Raw genomic sequence first — 21298 nt, 5'->3', positions numbered from 1 at the left:
GAGAGAGACAGAGAAAAATCACAGAATTTTGGCAATACAGATCAGAAACATGACTAAACCGAAAAAAAAGCTAAAAATCAAGTATAAAAAAAGATGGAATTGAGAAAGAATGTAAGTAAAAGAAACATTCCAACAAAGAAAGAAAGAAATTGGAAGAGTTGATTTATTTTTTTTGATTTTTGTTTTGATGAAACATTGGACAACAGTAACATTTTGATTTACGAAAAAATTGTTTGATCATGTCGTTTTATGATTAACAAAAAAAATGGTGAATATCGAGAGAAGGAAAACAATCCAATTGAGATTTGAAATTTGGAATCCAAATATACAAATCAAACTAAATCGAAGTCGATTAACCAAAATCAAAACCAAAAAAAAAAAAAAAAAAGAATAGCAGTAAACAAAAAGGATGATAATTCAATAAAAGTCGAAACAGTAACAGAAATCGAAAGTTGTATAGCCAAATTGGATAGACAAAAACAACAACAACAGACCAAATAAACTTGACCAGGAAAATAAAAAAAAAAGTTGATGATTATGATGGATATATATGGATATAGAGAAAATCAAACAAATCAAACAATGTTGTTTGTTAGTTTGTTTTTCTGGTAAAAAGAAAGTTACCAGAAAAAAAATCATCATTATTGAATTTGGGTGTGTGTGTGCCATTCTGATCATCAATATGGACAATGTTTTGACTGAATATTTCTGTTTGTGTTTTTCTGGGTCGATTAGAAGTGAAAAGGAAGCAAAAAAAACAAACGAAAACCAAAGTGATGGATGAGTTGAATGAAATGAATGATAGTGACGGGCAACCAAAATGATATCATCAAATGAGATACCCAAAATAACCAGCAACTAAAAAAAAAAATACTTGGTTGGTGAATATTGTTGTTGTTGTTGTTGTTGTTGGCTACGCCAAATATAACCAATCATTCATTCAATCAAACAAACAAACAAACAAACAGACAAATAAACACAAATGAGATAGAAAAAGAAACCTAAAACATAACGGGAAAAAATGAACCAAAAAAAAAAAACTTTAATAAATCCAATTTTCGTCATCATTTTCAATGGAAATATTCTTCAAATGTGATTTTCTTTTTTATGAATTAGAATTGAATGAATTATTATTATGCCATTTAACCATTTGGATATCATACAGGGTAATGATGATGATGATAATGATTTTTTTTGTTACATTGAATCCTTACTTATAATAATAAAGAAATGAGATATTCGATAAGTGTTATTCTGAATATAGTGGGTGTATGTATGAAAAAGATATTCAAATCATTTCATATTGGATGATAATGATGATGATAACCATCATTATCATTATTATCCTATCGATGATGATGATAATGATGAAAGTGGATATATTATCATTCAACGAATCAAAAATTTTATGCAATAATATCACTGAGTAATTGTACTGGACACTGTATGAATTCATTTGTATATCTAATAAATGAAAAAGAAAAAGAATAGAAAAATAACAATCTAAATGAAGTGTCGATCGACATTTGGATAGACCAAAAAAAAAATGATCATCAAGGAAAGTATAACCATAATCAAATGATAATACAAACATCACACCATACACATATACCGTTGGTGATGGTGAGAATGAATGAATGAGAACTTCAGAAAAACATAACCAGAAACAGAACAACAGTAGAAAAAAAACAATTCATCATCATATTGCATTAGATGAATGAAACAAAACAAAACAAAAAAGTTATCATCATCATTGTCATCGTTGTTTTTTTCTGGTTTTGGTTTGGTTGGATATATTGATCATACTGAGCATATCATTATTATTAGAATAAATAAGATTAATGAATCCAAAAATCAGAATCAAAATCAGAATCAAAAAATATGGTTACGAAAAGAATCAATCTCTGGGCTCGAAAGAGAGAGAGAATTTCTCCTGTTGTTCTCTATCTTTGTTATTATTCTCTTCGTTTGTATTACAATATGGATGTTTGTAAAATACGAGAAGAGGAGGAATACAAGCGAGAAAAATATGTTTTTTGTTATTCTGTTGTTGGCTATGGATAATGTTAATGAAATGGATGGACGGACGACGACAATAATAACGACAATAGTTATAGTAACAGAATTGAGAAAAAAAAAAATAGTGGACACGCGTGTATCTTTGCATTCTATTCTGGAGAAAGATGTGTGTTTTAGTTTCAGTTTTTTTCGAATCATCAGATTAAAACCCATTAGAAATGAATCAAAAAAACGCAAAATGAAGAGAGAAAAAACATAGATAGATAGCACCGGATGGTTGAAATAGCCTGAAATAGCTCCTGATCTGTATATTCAATGAATAAATATATTTTCCCTAGAATAATAACATTCATCAGTTATTTTTTTCATTTGTTTGTTTGCATTTGCATTTGCATTCGATTATATTATGCAGAATATTCTTGAAAGAATTGAATAGAAAAAAATAGAGAGAAATTAATTGAAATTTTGTATGGAAAAAAATAAAATAAACAAGAAAGAATGTAAAAATCTATTGAATATCTTTATTCAATTCAATTCATAGTGAGTGAATTTTTTCTCCAAAATCAATAATGGAAATGACAAATAATCATTCAGTCATTCAGTTATTCAGATTACATTATGTAATCGATAAATTGACAAATACTGGACATTGATGAATGAATGAATGAAATGAATGATAATGATGATTGTTGGCAAAATGAAATAAATAGCAAACAAACATTGAACGTTGATGATGATGATGATGATGATGAATATAAAGAAAGGAAAATTATCATACGGACGGTCATCATCAAGATAACTAATGATGATTTTTTTTCTTCAACAAAAACAAACCGAAAAACCAGTCAATAAGTTTGGTTACTTTGTTTGTTTGTTTGTTTCGCCAAATGATAATAATATCGATCAATTTTGATTTATTCTTGTTGTTTTTATTATTATTATTCACGGAAATAAGATTCATAAAATGACAAATGAAAATGACCGGATAGAGTTGAAGTGGGGAAAGTGAAAGAAAGTGGTTGGATTCTGTATTCATTCATTCTACCTACATACAATATATCATTTTTCGGGGGAAAAAAAGAAACACTCGAAATCATCATCATCATCATCATCATAATAACAAATTAATCGACAATATTTTCGGTTAATAATAATAATAATTTTTCTCCATTGATTCAAATGTAGCAAGCAAATAGAAATATGAATATGATTTGATATATGATGATATCAGGCTATATGGAAGTGTGGGTGTATGAATGTGTGTGTGTGTGTGCATACCATAAATCATAATTCCATGTTTTTTTTTGGAAGAAAAAACGAAACGAAATAACATTGTTTTTTTACATTCATTCATACATTGCATTCCATTTGGAATGAATGTTTCATCGTTGAAAACAACAACAACGATAAATGAATGAATGTCTGATCTAATCATAAACAACAACCGAGGGAAACAAAACAAAAAAATCAATTCTCATCATCAACAACAACAACTACGGTAATCATCATCATTGTATATGTTGAATAATAAGCTAAAAAACAAACAAACAAACATAGATATTGGAGAAATGAATGTGAAAAACAATTATATAACCAAGAAAAAACCGACCAGAAAAGCAAAAACCGAACAAAATCGATATCCTGAAATACGGTGATGACAATAAAAAAACATTGTCCGGACATTATCATCATTATCATTGGAATAGGAACGAATGGAGAAAAACAAATAAACAAGAAATTGATGGCCAATTTCCTGCCTTTCTAAAAATGATTTTGAAGCGATTTTCAATTGGATTTTTTTATTTAAAATGTTTAATGAAGAAACAAAATTATGGACATTTCATAATAATAATAATTACCTTTTCGGTTTATTTTTCAATGAAAAAAAACTGATTTGAATGGAGAAAATTGATTTAGAAAAAAACGAAATAAGATTGCACTGAATGAAATAAAATGATTTGTTTCGTTCAAAAAGCAAATTCATTGAAAAAAAGAATATTCCGAACCTGAACGAATGAAAAATGAAATCTGAAAAACAAACACCAGAAAAGAGAAAAGAAAAGAAAATCAAAACTAATCAGAAAAGAAAAAGAAAAAATTTCAGTTTCTTTTCTTCGGTTTTCATTGTTCTAAGAAAACAGAAGTAGAAAAAATAACTAAAAATGATGATGATGATAATCCTGAAACACAGAATCTGGTGAAGAAAAAAACGATAAAAATCAAGAGAGAAAAAGAAAGAAAAAAAAAAGAAACGTTTGAAATATGAATCAAAAAAAGAAACAAACAAAAAACAAACGAATGAATTCATAACCATTTCTACCCTACTTTTTTGAAAAAAATGATACAATTTGTGTGTGGATTGTTATTATTTTATTTTTTTCTTTTCTCTCTGTTATGGATTGGTAGAGTTGAAAATGGATCTTTTTCTTTCATTTCATTTGGTTGTTTAGTAACATTCTCATTGTGTGTTAATGTCCATATTGCAAATACACATAGATCGAGCAAGAGAGAGAGAGAGAGAGAGACTAATGCTTAATCAATAAAGTTTTCGTGACACAAACAATATTCTATTGAAAAAAGAAAAAAAAACTCATAAAATTCTTCATTCAAATCATTTTTTTATCCTTTTTTCCATAGAATAGGCTAATAATATAGATTTATATTTCTAGTTTCTTTTTTTTTTGCTTATATTTTGTCCGTTTGTTTGAAACAAAAACAAAACAAAAAATTGAATTGAATAGATAGAAAGTAATCACACAGAATTGTATAACAAAACAAAATCTCAGTATCCCTCTCTATATGATAGAAAAAAATCCAATTGAATTCTTTTTCAAAAAGAAACAACACCAAATTGAAAATCAAACGAATTTTTTTTGGCCAATTTTGATTTTGAAATTCAAAAATGAAAAAAAAATCAACATCATTATCAAACGTAGGCGGCTACCTGAACAACAACAAAGTAACAAGGGTAACAAAACAAAACAAACAAACAAAACAAAATTAATAGAACTCTATCACGAATTCATTCGGATAAAACAAAACAAAAAAAAAAATATTCAAAGTTTCTCTACAACAAAAATGAAAATAATTAATATCTTTTTGCCTTTCACTTTTGCTTTTGTTGTTTGGTTATTACAGTTAAATTTTTTTTCAAAATTCTAGCCATAAATAACATATGCATTTTCTCATATCATATTCATCAACCGAAAAGTCTATTGAAAAATCTTGATATTAAAAAAAACCAGATAATCGATTATCGAAAACGGGCAAGGAATGTCGAAATAGACAAAAAAAAAGCATTATCAAATCATATCGATTACACATTGTTACATTGTATAATCCGGAAAAACATTTCCCATTTTTTTTCGGTTTTGAAAGCAAAAATTGTGTTTTTTCCCGAATAAAAAAGGGGTAATTGAGCCATTATTCATTCATTGTTGATGTAAAATGCGGAAATAAAAAAGAACAAAACACCAAAGAGGAGAAGAGAGTAGAAAAAAATTTGTTGAAATAACAAAACAAAAAAACCCTTTTATAAATGACAAAAAAGAGTAAATGTCTTTTTTAACCTTTGACATTGGCTATAAAACGTGTAATAAACAGAGAAAATGAAAGTGAAAACATTAAAACCCATGCTTTTTGTTTTTTTCTCCTTTGAATCCATTCATTCATTGTATACATCCATTATGTTATATAATGTTACAGTAGTTGGTGAATAGGAAGCAAAAAAAAAATCCACAATAAAGATGCTAAACAAAAGATAAAAGTGAACAAATAACATTAGGAAAACAACAGTAGAGTGTCGTGTGTTGTACGTGTGTACAACACGTATTTGATAAACAGGGAAGAAAGAGGTGTGCATCAACATCATTTCATCCAACCCTTTTTTTTCATTTATTTCGGTAAGCGATACAAGCAAAAGCACATACAGAAACGCTATATATAAAACGGGTAATGTGTGTGTGTAACCGAATGACAGAAACAAGAGAGAAATTTATTTCGCTGAAATTTTTTTTGCAAACAAATTTTGTTTTCAACAGAAAAAAATTAATCATTTTTTTCTGTTTTTTTGGATGCAAAAAATGAATTTCTCTTTGGGTTTTTTTTTCTTCGTAAAATTGCTGTGAAAGAATCCTTTTTTTTCAGTGATCTGTATCCAGATGCTTGAATTTTTTTTGGTTTTCAACAATAGTGAAACAAGAGAAAAAAAAGTGAAAGTCATAATGGAAAAAAACTAAAAAAAAGAGAAAAAAAAACACTTCCGATTTTTGTTTTTGAAGAAATTTTTTTTTCCGTTTGAAGAAAAACAAACGAAAAAATCTGTCGATCAATAAACCGTCTCTGTGCTGGTTTGTTTGTTTGTTTGTATTTTATTAGATAAATGTCGACCTAGATTTTTTCATAAAATCACCATATGACCAATATATAATATCTTTCTTTAACCCAAGAAAGAAAAAAAGAAAAAAAATGACCAGAAAAAAAGGAAGGATGTCATTGTAAGTGTGTGTGTATGATGAAAGTGAAAATTTTTACTTTCATTCAGAAAAAGAAAGACCAGAGAAATGGACATATGTCTATGGATCAATTTCTTACTTTCTCTTTCGCTCTCTCTTTCACTCACCTTTTCCTATGTCAACTGGACATTTTTACAACCGACAAAAAAGAAGGAAGAAAATTTTCTGGTAAGGAAATAATCGGGTCAATTCGTTGTCCGGCACTGACCGACAGACCGAGAAAAAAAAAGATCCATCAGACAAAAGGTAGAAAAAACATAAGAAAATGAAAATGGAAAACTATGTGTGTCCATACACACTTACTTACTTACTTTTATTCATCGATCGATCCATCTAAAAAAAATTTCAACCGACCTCGATCGGTCAATATTGTTGTTGTTGGTTGTTTGTAGATAATGTTTGACCAGTAACAGCAACCAAGACCAAGACCAAGACCAAAACCAAAACGATGATTGTTGATTTAGGCAATCATGTATATACTGAAATGACAGCATCATTATTATCATCATCAACTTCTAAGGGTTTGAATGTCCGGAAATCTCTGTATAAGAATATGAGATGAGGGGGAAAAGAGAGGGGAAAAAGAAGTAGAGAAACAAAAAATGAAATATTTGTCAACAACAACAATAATAAACATTGATTATACAACAGACGTCTGTTTGAAGAAATTTTTTCCTTTTCTTTCTTTGTGGATAAATAAAGAAATGGAACAACAACAACAAAATATAAAGGCCTGATGGTTTTAACACGCATACATACACAAGGTGTGTCAAATCATCAGGACAAAACAGGAAGTATTTTTTTTTGAGGGTAGTTTGTTTGTTTGTGTGTGGGAGTATGTAGTGTGTGTTTTTTTCCTGCAAACAAACATCATTTGATGTATCAAGTAAATCAAAGAAAATCGAAAGACATCTGGGTCATATTATTGGGACAGACAAAATAGGAAAAAAAAATATATACCTTATGGATGATCCATCGATAACGAAAAAAAAACATTTGGACAACAACAAATCTTATATGATAAATCAGTAGAGAGAGAGAGAGAGAGAGAGAGAGAGAGCAAAAGAAAAAACCCGATGGTAGATTGATGATTAAAATAGAAAAATTTTTTCGTATAGAAAGATAGATTTATTTAATATATCTTTTTCTACCTTGATTACAGATGTAAATGGCAAAAAAAAATGATCATTATCATGATGATGATGATCCACTACCAAGTCAAAAAAAAAAAAAGAAACACCAAGAGGCCCAGATTTTTTTTTCGATCTAAAGAATCATGTTTCATGCATATTCCCGACCAACCAAAATAATAACTCAATGATAATGATGATGATGATGATGATTATGGTCTAAAAAGAAAATTTCAGAAAAAAAAATAAATAAATCACAGCAGGTATGTAAAGAATGTTATGTTTGAGGTCAATTATTCAACATTCAAGATATATCTCTTTCAAAGAAAGAAAAAAAAGAAAAATTTTCTTCTCATTTTATAAGGTAAAATTGTGATAATAATAATAAATTAGATGTTTTCAGGTATATAGGGGAAAAACCTTTGGGCTATGGCTACAGTTTGTTAACAGTGATGAAGAGACCTAGGCCAAAATAATCAATCTGTTTAAAAAAAAAGAAATGGAAAATGACTTATGTCAATTTCAATTTTTAAATATCTAATGAGAAATTGAATTATGATGGTGATGATAATGATGATTAAAAGTTTCATTTTCTTATATGAAATTTTTTTTTAACGTCTAGGTCTCTTTTTTGTTGGATGTAAATGAGCCATCAGGAACAACGAAAAAAGAAAGTCAGATTGATAACAAACAATTAATCGACGAAATCTTTAAGCTTAGAAGATTTTTTGTTTTCCCTCTTTTTTTGACCAAATTTTTTTTTCTTTGATACAAATGTAGTGGTCAGAAGAAGAAGAAAAAAAGAAGTTATCTCGAATGATGATGATTATCGTGTCTGGGAAACGTCTAGAAAAAATGACCTATGTGCAGCTGGTGTGAACCAAAGAAAAAAAAGTTAAGTTAGAAAAAAAAGGGGCCTCATTCGACCTGACATATGGTTGCAAAAAACAATAATCACGATATCAAAGAGTCAAAGAAATGGTTGAAGAAATTTTTGGAAAAATCAAACTGACCAACAAACTAGCCCCAAAAAAAACCAAGCAAAATGATGATGATAATATGTCAAATCAAATGATTCGTAACAAGGACCTAGCCTAGTTTATCCTAACGTTGTTGTCGTTTTTGGTTCAACAAGTTTTTTTTGAATTTTGAAAAAAAACCGTAGCAGCTACTGCCATCTATTTTCATTGATCTACATTATTTTGGAATTTTTTTTTTTTGAGGTCAGGAGTGAAATTTTTGATTTTACACAGGATTTTTTTTACGAATTTCGTTTTTCGTTTTTTTCTTCTTCAAAGCAAAATCAACAGATGTCGTAACACTAACAAAAAAATTTCGGTAATAAAATTCATTTCAAAAAAATGTGTGAATGGATGGTCAAATGGAACATATGATGCAAAAAAAGTACAAAATACAATGATTTCAATGGCCAATCGACGATTAATGACATTAATAACTGTCATCAGAAAATGTCGTTGGCGGTCGAAAATCAAATGAAAATGTGAAAAAAAACCGGACAAACGATTAAGTGAAATATCCGGTGTTGTTTATTTTTTTTTTGGGGTGATGATAGTCGAAAGCAAAACTGATCATCATCATCATCATTAAGCGAATTGGTTTTTCCATGGAAAAAACACAACAACAACAACAACCGACATGAACCCGTTCAAAGAAGAAGAAGAAAAAACTTTTTCTTAATGACTTTCTTCAAACTTGAACATGTTTCTCAGTGCAATCTTATGATATTCAGTTTTCTTTTTATGCTGACCTCTAGACGGACAAGCCAGAATTCAAAGATTGTCCGACACAGACTTTTTCGTTTGAAATTCCTAAACTATTTTTTTTCCTCATCCAAGAAACTTGACCCTTTGATATATTTTTTGGGTGTGCAATGTGCATATTTGTATGGACCGTGTGAATGGTCATTACCCTCTTTTTTTCCATGTAAAGAAGAGGTCAACTACAGAAAAAAGGGCTAGGATCAACTAATCGATTGATCGTTCGATTGACCAACCAACCAATCTAACTGACCAAATCGAACCGAACCCATGCATGTCTCTCTTTCTCTCTCGCTCACTCACTCACATAAGAATGCAAAGCCAATGACCTAGGTCATAAAGTGGTAAAAAACAATTTGACCAGGTCAAAAAAAAAGATAGAGAGGCCAAAGGGTAGCATTTGAAAATAAAATGCCTTAGGGCTATAGAGCAAGTCAAACATAATGGTGGTGGTGGTGGTGGTGCACATAACTTGGACCTGGACTGTTGAGTTCTTCAACAGCAGCACTTGTAGCCAGTTGTTATCAGTTGCACCATGTCATTCAGGTTCATTCATTTTAAAAGTAGAAACTATGGTGGTGCAAAGTGGTCAGAAAAACGTTAAAAATCAAGGTCCAAATCGAGGTCATAGGCATTTTTTCTCCATACAGGTGTCCAGAAAACACAGAAAAAAAAGTATTGTAACAAAAACAACGAGAGAAAAAAAAACTTATCGTTAATCAATTCGATGTGTGTGTCCAGCGAAAAAACAAAACAAAACAAAATCTTATCAAGAATCAACTATCAGATCTATTAAACAAAACAAGTAAATCTTATTGTTTTTTTCTCTATACTTTTTCAATTTTCTTCCAGATTTGCAAAGAATAGAAATAATTGAAACAAACAAACAAACAAACCACCAACATTGATCTTTGTGGAATGTCAAATGTTGAAGAGTTTGTTCATTCGTGATTTGTTCATCAATCCATTTATTTATATGATGTCTAAATTCAGAATGAAAAGATTATTTTTGTAAACGACAGAAGCAGAAAAAAGATTAGAAGAAAAAGATTAACGAAAGAAAATTGTGGTCGGGTTAGCGATAAATGATGATAATAATGATGATGATGATGAAAGATAGGAATCGTAAGTGATGCTTAAAATTCCCATTAGAATAACAGTGATAGAAAAAAAAACTAACTGAATCAGCAGAATTATTCTTAGTGAAAAAAAAACTGCCGAGAATAAAGAAAATGAAAAGAAAATGAAAAAATCTACTAACCTTGACCTTTCTTTGATTTAATTTTGTAATGAATTCGCAACAAGAAAATAATTATAATGAGACAATGAAAAACTAACTTTGACTATAAAACATTTTGAACACATTTTAGAAATATATAAAAAAAAGGTGTGGATTCAGAAAAAAATACAACGATGAAACAAACGGTAATACGTTTTTTTTTATAGATGCAACAACGGGTAAATGAAATGAAAGGCTTATTGTAAATACTTGTATTACTTAGACAAAAAGAGAATAAAAGAGTTATGGGGATGCGTAGCGCACGTTGTTAACACACACACACACATTAAAAATTCAATTCAAAACTACTAAAAATACTGTGGATGCTATATATATATTGATTTTCAATATATTTATTGATTGGATGATAAAGAAAAGTAAATAAGTGAAAATTAATCCTTTGAGTACCACCCATTTTTTGGTTGTTTGCCCATTTTGTATATTCGCACAAATGAATCATCATTAGGATATAAGACACGTGAATTTAAGATGTGGTGGTGTGTTTTTTCGCAAAACAAAATGTAAATTGTGATGACACGTGATTTCGGTAAATCATTTTGTATGAAAAAAAGGAGAGGAATGAAAAGAAAAATTCGGGGGAGACCGAAAATCGCCAAAAATAAAAATCGCCACAGCCCTAAAATCGCCATAGCCCAAAAATCGCCATAGGCTAAAAATCGCCACAAATTAAAAATAGCCAATGGAGAAGATAGCCACAAATTAAAAATCGCCAATGGAGAAAATCGCCATAGGAAAAAATAGCCAAAATAATGAAAATGATGGGAAATTGAGTTTCTGGTTTGGTTAAGTTAGGTTTTTGTGTGTTTCTGGAACACCCTTTTGTTTTTTAATTGTTCCAAATGGATTTAGGCAGGTTAAGTTAGGTTTGTGTGTGTTTCTGGAACACCCTTTGGTCTTTTAATTGTTCCAAATGGATTTAGGCATGTTAAGTTAGGTTTTTGTGTGTTTCTGGAACACTATTTGATTTTTTAATTGTTCCAAATTAATTTAGGTAGTTTAGTTTAGGTTTCTGAAATTAGGTTTTCCGGGTAGGAAAACCTAATTTCATGGGTAGTTAGGTTTTCCGTTAGGAAAACCTAACTGTCAATTTGCCAAACCGCCAATATTTGTGGCGATTTTTGCCATTGGCGATTTTTGGGCTATGGCTATTTTCTCCATTGGCTATTTTTAATTTGTGGCGATTTTTAGCCTATGGCGATTTTTGGGTTGTGGCTATTTTTGGGCTGTGGCTATTTTGATTTTTGGCTATATTCGGTGCGACCCAAAAATTCAACTGATACTTGAATCAATCAATCAATCAATTTGATTGCAAAATTTTTTTCCTTTGAAAAAAAGTGTCAAATACAATTTCCAAAAAAAAGGAGAATATGATTCATTCAAAGAATAAATATATTCTGAACAAAAATAATGTTATTGACAGTTTATTCTTGTGTGTTTGTATAAGGGCAAAGAATATTCTCTGGATAGAAAAACATCATATCATCATCAATATGACTGGCAAATGACAACAACAACAACAACAAGGTCTTAATTTACTGACAACAAAAAAATTTATCCAATTCAAAGAGTTTTTTTTCACCCAAAAAAATATCATGAGAAACGAATCCAAAATGTGTGTGAGCATTATGTAATGCAAAAAAAAATAGGAAAACAAAACGAAAATTTCGTTGATTTTCTCCATCAGGCTCTTCTCTCATTTTCCCCCTTCTCATCCTTTTTTTTTCACAAAAAAAGATGACGAAAATCAACGACGAAATATTTCAGATGGCACACACTATTTCATTTCCATGTTTTTTTTTACAATTGTAAAAAAAAAATTAAATCCATGATGTTTGTGATGATGATTTTCACAAAGTTCAAATATTGTACCAACAATATGCATCCTTTTTTTTGGGTGAAAAAAATACTCCAAAAAAAAAGAAAATTTTTTTCAAATTTCAATTCAGTCAGTCCAATATTTAACTATTTCAACCCGAATCGAAATGAAATGAAATCGTCGAAAACAAAACAAAAAAAAAACAACCGGGGTAGAGAAATCAACCAAAAAACTAAAAAATATATAACGAACCATAGGTGAACTTGGGACAAAAAATAAATCCAACCAAAAATTGTAGTCCAAAAATAAAAAACAACAAACAAACAACAACTGTTTCATCGACGACCATCACCGAAAAAAAAATTACCCAAAAAAAACACAGTTATCCTAACGGTATCGATGCTGTTGAAAAGTCTGTGTGTATGGGGGGGTTAACTAACTACTTGGAACTCTCGACACACGTCAATTGCATTTGCAATTGGATTGAATAATAAAAAAAAACCGAAATAATAAAACAGAAAAAAAGCATCGCAAAATATACAATCAGGAAAATGAAATAATCAAGAAAAGATCTTTCTGTTGGATGAATATTATTTGATACAGACCTAGATTCAGACAGAGAAAACTAACCCCACACTCTCTCACAACACAAACAGACAGACAGAGAGAAATATATAGAAACAAACGGACATAAGTGATGTGTGTGTGTGTGTTTGAATCTAATGAGTATCTAAATTTCTATTCTATTTACGATTACGAAACGAAATGGAATTGTAATAATACTCTAGCGCACTTGATAGCCAGAGAATGAAAGAAAGAAAAGGAAAAAAAGGGCCTGTAGCCAGCCAACAAATCTAATATTAGAAACGGGATTTTTATTTTTATTTCATTAAAAATTTTATTTTTGGGGTAATTTTTTTGGGAAAAATAAAAATTGAACCAACAACTTGAACTTCAATCCGAAAACAAAATTTTTCAATGAACAAAAAAAAAATCGGGTAATTTTCATTCAAACAAAAAAAAAGGATGAATGCAGGGTTAACAAAAAAAAAAAAAAACGAAACGACGAAAAGTTTTTGGGGTTATACAATCAAACATCTAAATTCTGATGACGAATGATTATTGCTTACACACACACACACACATCACATACAATAAACATACACACACACAGCTTGTACATTATATGATTTGCCATTGGATCAATCATCATGGATCAAAACGAAAAAGGATGCTTGCTGACTCTCTGCAGTAGTTGTTTTTGTTGTTGTTAAATTCTTTCTTTCTTTTTTGGTGGAGGTTAATAATATTGGATCATCAAGAGAAACATTCACACACACAGCACGTGTGCCATCATCATCATTCTGTTTTTGTTTCGATAATGATCGGTTGTTGTTGTTGTTTGGTTTGTTTGTTTGTATATTTCGGAATGGCCCCAAAAGATTTTTTTTGTTTTTGTTTTCTGTAAATCTAAATGTTGGACATACCGAAATGCAAATGTAAATGCAAATTTTTCAAAAAAATTGTTACAATTTTTCGTTTGAAAAACAAACAAACAAAAGAATTAAGGGAGAATTTGTTTTTCTCTGGCTGTTGTTGTTGGTAAAATAAACAAATATAATCAAACTTTAGAATAATAAAGAAAAAAGGATACCGAAACATCCGGAATGATCACGGGTTAACCGGATGGTAAAACTAAAGCAAAACAAAACTGATAATAATCAAAGAGAATCCGAATGATGCCTGTCAAACCAAGAAGAAAGAATTGTATCAAAAAATTCCTTAAACTTTTTTCAATTTTCTTCAAAAACCAAAAAAAGTCAAAGTTCATTCAAAGTTTATTTCTTTCTAATTTTCTCTTCATATTTGAAAACAGAAATGAAAATTTTAGAATGAAAAAAAGATTTATTCCTTTGCAAACAAGAAGAAGTAAACAGAATAAGTTAATGAATATCTAAAAAAAAAAAATTTGGCAACAATTCAAATTCGTGTGACATATGTTAGTGTGTAAAAGTATTCAGAAGTCAAAAGATCATCTCATGAAAGAAGAATCATGACAAAAATATGGCCAAAAAAAAAGTTTTTCGGAAAAAGGTTTCCGGAAAAACTTTTTTTCTTGATCAAAATCAATGAAAAACATTTTAGATTTTATTCAAAGTAGAAAATTGTTTTTTAATATGAATTTTATTCCGTATAATCGGATGATAATTAGCATAATCATCATATTAATGATGATGATTATAATATGTTCCAATTATGAATTGAGAATGATTGTTGCGAAACAAGCAAAACAATCAAAAATCAAAACAAAACAAATTTCTTAATCTTTTTTTTTCTCTTTCGCAAATCAATTGTCACAAGTTTAGATTAAACAAAAACTTTAAGATTTGTCTAATTTTTTTGTTTTATTGAAAGTGAAAATCATTTTCAAACAAACAAACAAACAAACATCAAACGAAACGGGAAAAAACCAAAAATAAAGAAACGAAAAGAAAACGATGAGAATGTTATTTTTAGATGTAAAATTCAAGGAAATTTTCTTTTCCCTTTAAAAATTCTTGATTCATTCATCAGTATATTCATCTGATGATAATGATGTTGATTACAAATTGTAAAAATCATAAGTTTTTCAAAGTTACGATCGTAGAATTTTCATTCATTTTTATGAATGATGCTGGAAAAAAGGGATAGATTTTTTGCTGTTTTAAACCAAGTTGCCAAAAAACGAAGAAAATCAGAGAAACACTTGTAGCCAAAATGCTTGTTAATTAAAATTTATGACTATAGTTTTTCTTTTCGGAAAAAAAACAAAACAAACAAACAGAATATTCGTCAAACATCAAAGAATATATAATTTTGCCACTACTAATCTTATTCTCTGTTGTTGTTTTTGTTGTTTTTGTCCATTTAAAAATAACAACAACAACAAAATGACATCAGGAAGCTACAAACATCTGAGTATTTTAAGCTAATTCGATAATCTTTTCTGCTTTTTTCTGTTTGACAATGTTTATTTTTTCCAACTGGTTTTTTTCATTTCATTTCATTTCATAAGATGTGTATCGATACAGTGGTTGGTTGGTTGGTTTGTTGGTTTTTTCAAAGATGAAACCGAAAAAAATAAAATTGAAAATTTTTTCAGGGAATTTTTCAAATTGAATCTTTATTGAACTTTGCGCGCGTATGTACTGAAAAACATTCATTCCGATTTATAATAATGATAATCCTTTGATTTATCATTATCATTATTATAAAACTTTTTTGTTTGTGTCGTTAAATTTGTGGAAACAGCAGCACGCTTGATATCGCTTGTGGATGCACACAAACACACACACATGCATAGCAGATGTATTTGAATGGGGGGAATGATTTTCTATTTAAATTTCAATATTTTCAATATTCTGTTTTACAGAACAAAAAAAATAAAACAAATGAAAATCTAATCAAAATAAATTTCAAAGTCGACAATCGATTCAGATAGAAATGAATCGGACCACCCAATCACATTAAAGGCTATTGGGAAAAAAACCAATAAATTTTAAACACAAAAGATAATGATGTCAATTTTTCCATGTAATAATAGAAATCCAATGCGAATCTATCTAGATAATCCTTTTTTTTTGGATCGGTTTCCCAAATCACCGCAAATCACTATCTATCTATCATCATTATTGCTTATTATCAACAAAAAAAAGAAGAAGAGAGAAATTCATTTGAAAAAAACAAACCTAAATATCCGGTAATCTGGTTATCTATAATTTTGTTTTTTTTTCAAAAAACAAAAATATTCAACTAACTGAATGATTGACTGACTGATATGAATTTGGTGCTAAAAGAAGAAGAAGAAAAAAATAACATTCAAAGAGGGAAAGCAAAAGGCATCAAGGCCAAAAACATACAGAAGCAACAAAAAATTATCATTATCATTTGTATATCTGCACAACACACACACAAACAATCCTTTGATACTTAATTATTGTCGTCATCATAATCATACATGTTATCATCAATAATGATAATAACTATGACAAAAAAAAATGATGGTTTTGAAACATTTTTTTTCAATTCCACTTTTTTGATATACAAATGTGCGTATGTTTAAAAATAATCATAAAGATAACAGAAAGGGAAAACAGATTTATGTGGAAAAAAGATATTGTATTTTTGATACAATTTAAAAAAATATTTGCGATTTCCGAAGTTGAATTTGTTACAATTTATCAAAAAAAGGTTTCTGTTCAAAAGATATCCTAAATGTAACCAATACTAAATGTATCTTTTTTTGGGTGATATTCTCGGTCATTCATTTTGCCAATAGAAATGTTTTTTTATTATTGAAAATCATCCAAAACAAGTTAAAGGATCATAATCAGTTTTGCATCAAAATATTTGGGGAAAAAAACAAGCCAAAAAACAGCTCAATCTAGCAGCCAAGAGAAAGATGATTAGAGAAAAAAAACATTGTCACCAATATAGAACGAATTAGGAACAACAGAAAAAAAACTTATCAATGGAAATCTAGCATAATTTCTGAATGTTTTTTTTTCATTATGAAATCAGAGAATCTATCAAATTGAAAAAAAAAGGATTGCTATTTATATTTGTTGTTGGTGTTTATATTTGTTCCAGCAAAACAACAACAACAAAATCACACAAATCATTTTGGTTTAGTGGAAAATGAAATGAAATGAATCAACATTTTGACAATGTAAATATATCTATGCAAGAAAGAAACTAACTAAAACTGAAACTGTCTATTTTTGTCTATCTGTTTATTTTGTATCCGATGATAATAATAATAATGAAAACGAGAGAGAGAGAGAAGCCAATATATTTTTGCCTTTGAAAAAAACGCCAACACATGTTATATATTAACTAACACTTTGTGATCGTATAGGTGACATATATGGTTTCAACAAAAAAAAATTGTATAACGACAACAACAACAACAACAAGTTAGTTTTAGTTATGAGACAAATATCATAATGATAATAATGATAATGATAATAAATGAAAATGAGGTCATTTTATGATAAAATAAAGTCTCTCATTTGTGAAAAAGTGAGAAAAAAAGAAAAAAAAAGAGTGAAAAAAAACAACATTGACCGGCCGGTCATATGGATATAAATGTGTGATATATTCCTAGCTCTTTTCCCCGAGAAGAAGAATAACTCCAAACAAACCAAACCAAACAATGTCGGTTTTTTTCGGCAATAAGATTTATTATTAGTTTGCCCCTTTCGTTCTATGTGTTTATGTACGTTGTGTTTTTGTGCGTAGGAAGAGTTTACAAAATTTCAAACATTCATTCCGTAACACACATGAAGGGAAAAAACCCTTTCATTTTGATGTTTTGGAAATTTTTCACAATAAATATAACGTGTGTCACACACACACACACATACATAATATTTGTACTTAATAAACACCGTTATTCAATCGTATATAAACAACGTTACCTTAAAATTTGATTCAAACAAGGTAAGCAAGCAAGAAAAAGAAAAACATTTTGGAAATGCCTTTTGCAAATGAATGTCAGCCAGGCAGTCAGTGTTGATAGAAATTAAATAAAAATCCCAGAAACAACACGAAACGAAAGGAAAAATCGAGATCAAGGATTGTAAACAATAAACAAAAACGAAAAAGAAATTTTCTCTTTTTTTTGCTTCTCAAAATGGAAATTTGGAAAGAGAAAAAAAAACATTTTCGCCGCATCAATCAAATAATCAATAACACATCATATGAATTGGGCGAGAGAAACAAAAAAAAAAACACGTGTTTGGATCATGTTTTCTTTTCTCTGTGTTTTTTGATAATTTCACCATATTATTAATATTTCATTTTCACTTCTTTCAGTTATCGTTCCAAGAAAATGAAAGACGGAAATAAATGAATTTAACACACACACATACTACATTGGTTTATTTTTGCGAAAGAAAAACATTTTCAAACATCTTCGTACATTATGTTAGGTTATTTATGTTATCCATTTAGATTTAGAAAGGAAAGAAATGTCGCGACATTATTCCACCATTATTATCATCATCAGTTGGATTTTTTTTCTCTAATCAATTTTTAGAAATAACAACAACAACAACAAATTCCGAAGAAAACAACCCGAAAAGAGGCCCAGAACATATAAATATTTGCAAGAGAGAGAGATGGATGGATGGATAGACAGAGACAGAAAAACCCAAACCATTTATGTCAATCATTATTCTCTCTCTCTCATTTGGTTTGTTTGTTTGTAAAGTGGTGGTGTACCTCTTTGCTGCCAAATAGAAATATAATTGGAATAAAAGGATGATTTTCTGTATGTAATCGACTGGCTACTCTAATCATTGAACCAAATAGAAAGAAAAAAAAACAGTATCATCAAAAATGATAGAAACTCTCGAACGCTTTATATTATCAAATTCACCAAATCAAAATGAACTTAAATTGAAAAACATTTTTTTTTGCAGAAGAAAGAAAACAGAAATGATAAAATTTATTACCATCCTTCAAATACAGATTCAAACGAAAAAAAAACCAAATAACCAAAGAGTGCCTCTCGAAACAAACAAACATACTGTTGGAAAACATGTATTTAAATTGTTTGAAACGAAAAATGAATCCAAGAAAGTTCAAAAAAGATGACAAAATCTTCTTTCCTAGAAAACAACAACAACAACAACAAAAAATGTTCTTCAAACTTTGAAAAAGAATAAAAAAAAGTTTAATGTCCTGCACACACACACACACAGGTTGCGTGATTGTTTCCCTCTCTTTATCTTTTGTTGATATTTTTTTTATTTTCATTTCACAAGGTCCAACCTCCCTACCATCGTTAGGTAACACCAAATTTCAAACAAAAAAATTTCAAAGGGTAGTCAAATTCAAATGGCCAGAAAAGAGGCCAGGTTTTTTTACATCATCCAAATGAAAACGATGATAACGATAAGGATGAACAAATACTGAGAAACCAAAAAAAAAGGGTGACAATCTCACTCGAAACAAAAAAAAAAAGAAACCCTCTCGCATATTCAAAATGTTATGAATATTTTTTTTTTTTAAATATAATGTTCAGCATGATGATGATTATAATGTTTGAATAATGAGGCCTCATTTGCATCATTATCATCCATAAATAAAGAGTTATTCAAGCAAATTATATCATCATAAATGAATAATGAAAATGAAGAATCATCAAATGAATATTTGCATGAATGAATTAGTAAAGAGGCACTTTTGGTTTGTTTATGCATTCGAAAAAAATAACGTGTGAGAATGAGAAAAAAGTAAGGTAACCAAAAAGGTTTATTGTCAAATTCATTATATATGTATAATAATGAGAAAATGAAACTTTTATTTTCATTAACAATTTGTTTGTTTCGTTTTGTTTGTTTCGTTTGTCACAGAAAACAAAACAACAAAACAAAAGAATAAAACAAGAGGTTTATTTAGTTGAAAAAGGGTTAAGAATTTGATGATGATGATGATGACCATCTGCAGAAAAAAACCATCAAATCAATATGACAGACATGGAAAAATGACCAGCAAAAAAAAAGAAAATGACCATCATCACGATTGTTATTACCTATCAATCTATCAATCTAGCTAGGACCCATTACAAGTACAATAACCTATGGAATATTTTTTCATTCATTCGTTGTTCGTTGTGAGATAAAAACAATAAACTATCATTATCACACACGCATAGACAATGGTCAAAAAAAACACACAGGTAAAAAAGGCATGAAATGAACCCAATGATTTACTCAAATAATTATTTTCAAATGGTCAAATGGGAGTTTTTTACCTGGAATGACCATCAATATGACCATTGAAGGGTTCAAACCGAATTATTAACTTTTTTTAACCGTTTTTTTTTGAATTGTTTCCATACTCAACTGGAATCAAAAAAAAATTTGATACATACGTTTCTTTACTGTATTTTTTATTGGTTGATGTGGATGATGATAATGATGAACGGAACCCAAAATTTGAGGTCAAATCGCAAGAGAGAGGTTATGTGGTTTTTTTTCCAATTTTTGCTGTTATTGCTGTAATTATCAATGGATGAATGAATGAATGGATGAATGAAAAAACAATTGAAAACAAGGTAGAACAACAGAAAAAAAATCAATCATCTGTGATTATTATTGCATTAAAGAAAGTTTCTTGTTTTTTGTTTATGTTGAAGGTAATTATTCCACAGGTATTTCAAATGAGGTAGTGAATATTATTAAGAATAAGAATCTTGTTGTACTCTTATGTGTGTATCTGATTACGAAAAGAGGTAGATATGTAAGATTCTAAGAATTTCAAACAAACAAAATTGAAAAATTAAGAAAAAAAAAGTTTGAAAAAAATCAAGTGTACATCATTAATTTTTAAGACGTTTTTATCGTTGTCATTGATGATGTGATGATGATAAATATAAGGCACAGGTATTTATTTTTTTAATTAATTAAAAATTGAATTTAGAATAACACATTATTCAGGTGAAATATTTGTAATGATAATGATGATGAGAATATTCGAAAAAATAGCAACATACAACAGATAATGTAGATTAGTTTAGATAGAATGATAGCCATTTAAATTAACTTTTTTCCCACTTCATCTCCTTCTAATAAAATGATTTATCGATATTAATCATTGATGAATGTATTACACGTGGGTTTGTTTGGGTGAATTTGTCGGAATTTCGATGTTGATTACGACATTCATTTGTATTGAGAAAAAAAGAAAAGAAA

The 21298-nt window shown here is 29.0% G+C and overlaps 1 protein-coding gene across 5 annotated transcripts in view; it reads right to left on the bottom strand.

The window, feature by feature from the left end:
* Positions 1 to 20715, bottom strand: part of LOC113789181 (uncharacterized) — a 55379-nt gene extending 34664 nt beyond the window's left edge. Inside the window, exons 1-3 of one of the 5 annotated variants that reach the window (XM_075820373.1) lie at positions 20479 to 20715; positions 6841 to 7074; positions 6641 to 6736 (exon numbers count right to left, since the gene is read on the bottom strand). The gene's annotated coding sequence lies outside the window, so the exon portion shown is untranslated. The remainder of the gene's footprint in view (positions 1 to 6640; positions 6737 to 6840; positions 7075 to 20478) is intronic. The other 4 variants (XM_075820374.1, XM_075820375.1, XM_075820371.1 and 1 more) reach the window with 4 other exon arrangements.
* Positions 20716 to 21298: the final 583 nt, after the last annotated feature.

Source organism: Dermatophagoides pteronyssinus, unplaced genomic scaffold (assembly GCF_027571235.1).
Source record: "Dermatophagoides pteronyssinus isolate colony J.1.1.1.1 unplaced genomic scaffold, Derpt_VIB-CSIC_2022.12 sq0006, whole genome shotgun sequence".
NCBI lineage: Eukaryota > Metazoa > Arthropoda > Arachnida > Sarcoptiformes > Pyroglyphidae > Dermatophagoides > Dermatophagoides pteronyssinus.
Note: the sequence above shows the minus strand (reverse complement) of the source record. Positions and strands in the feature narration are given on the sequence as shown.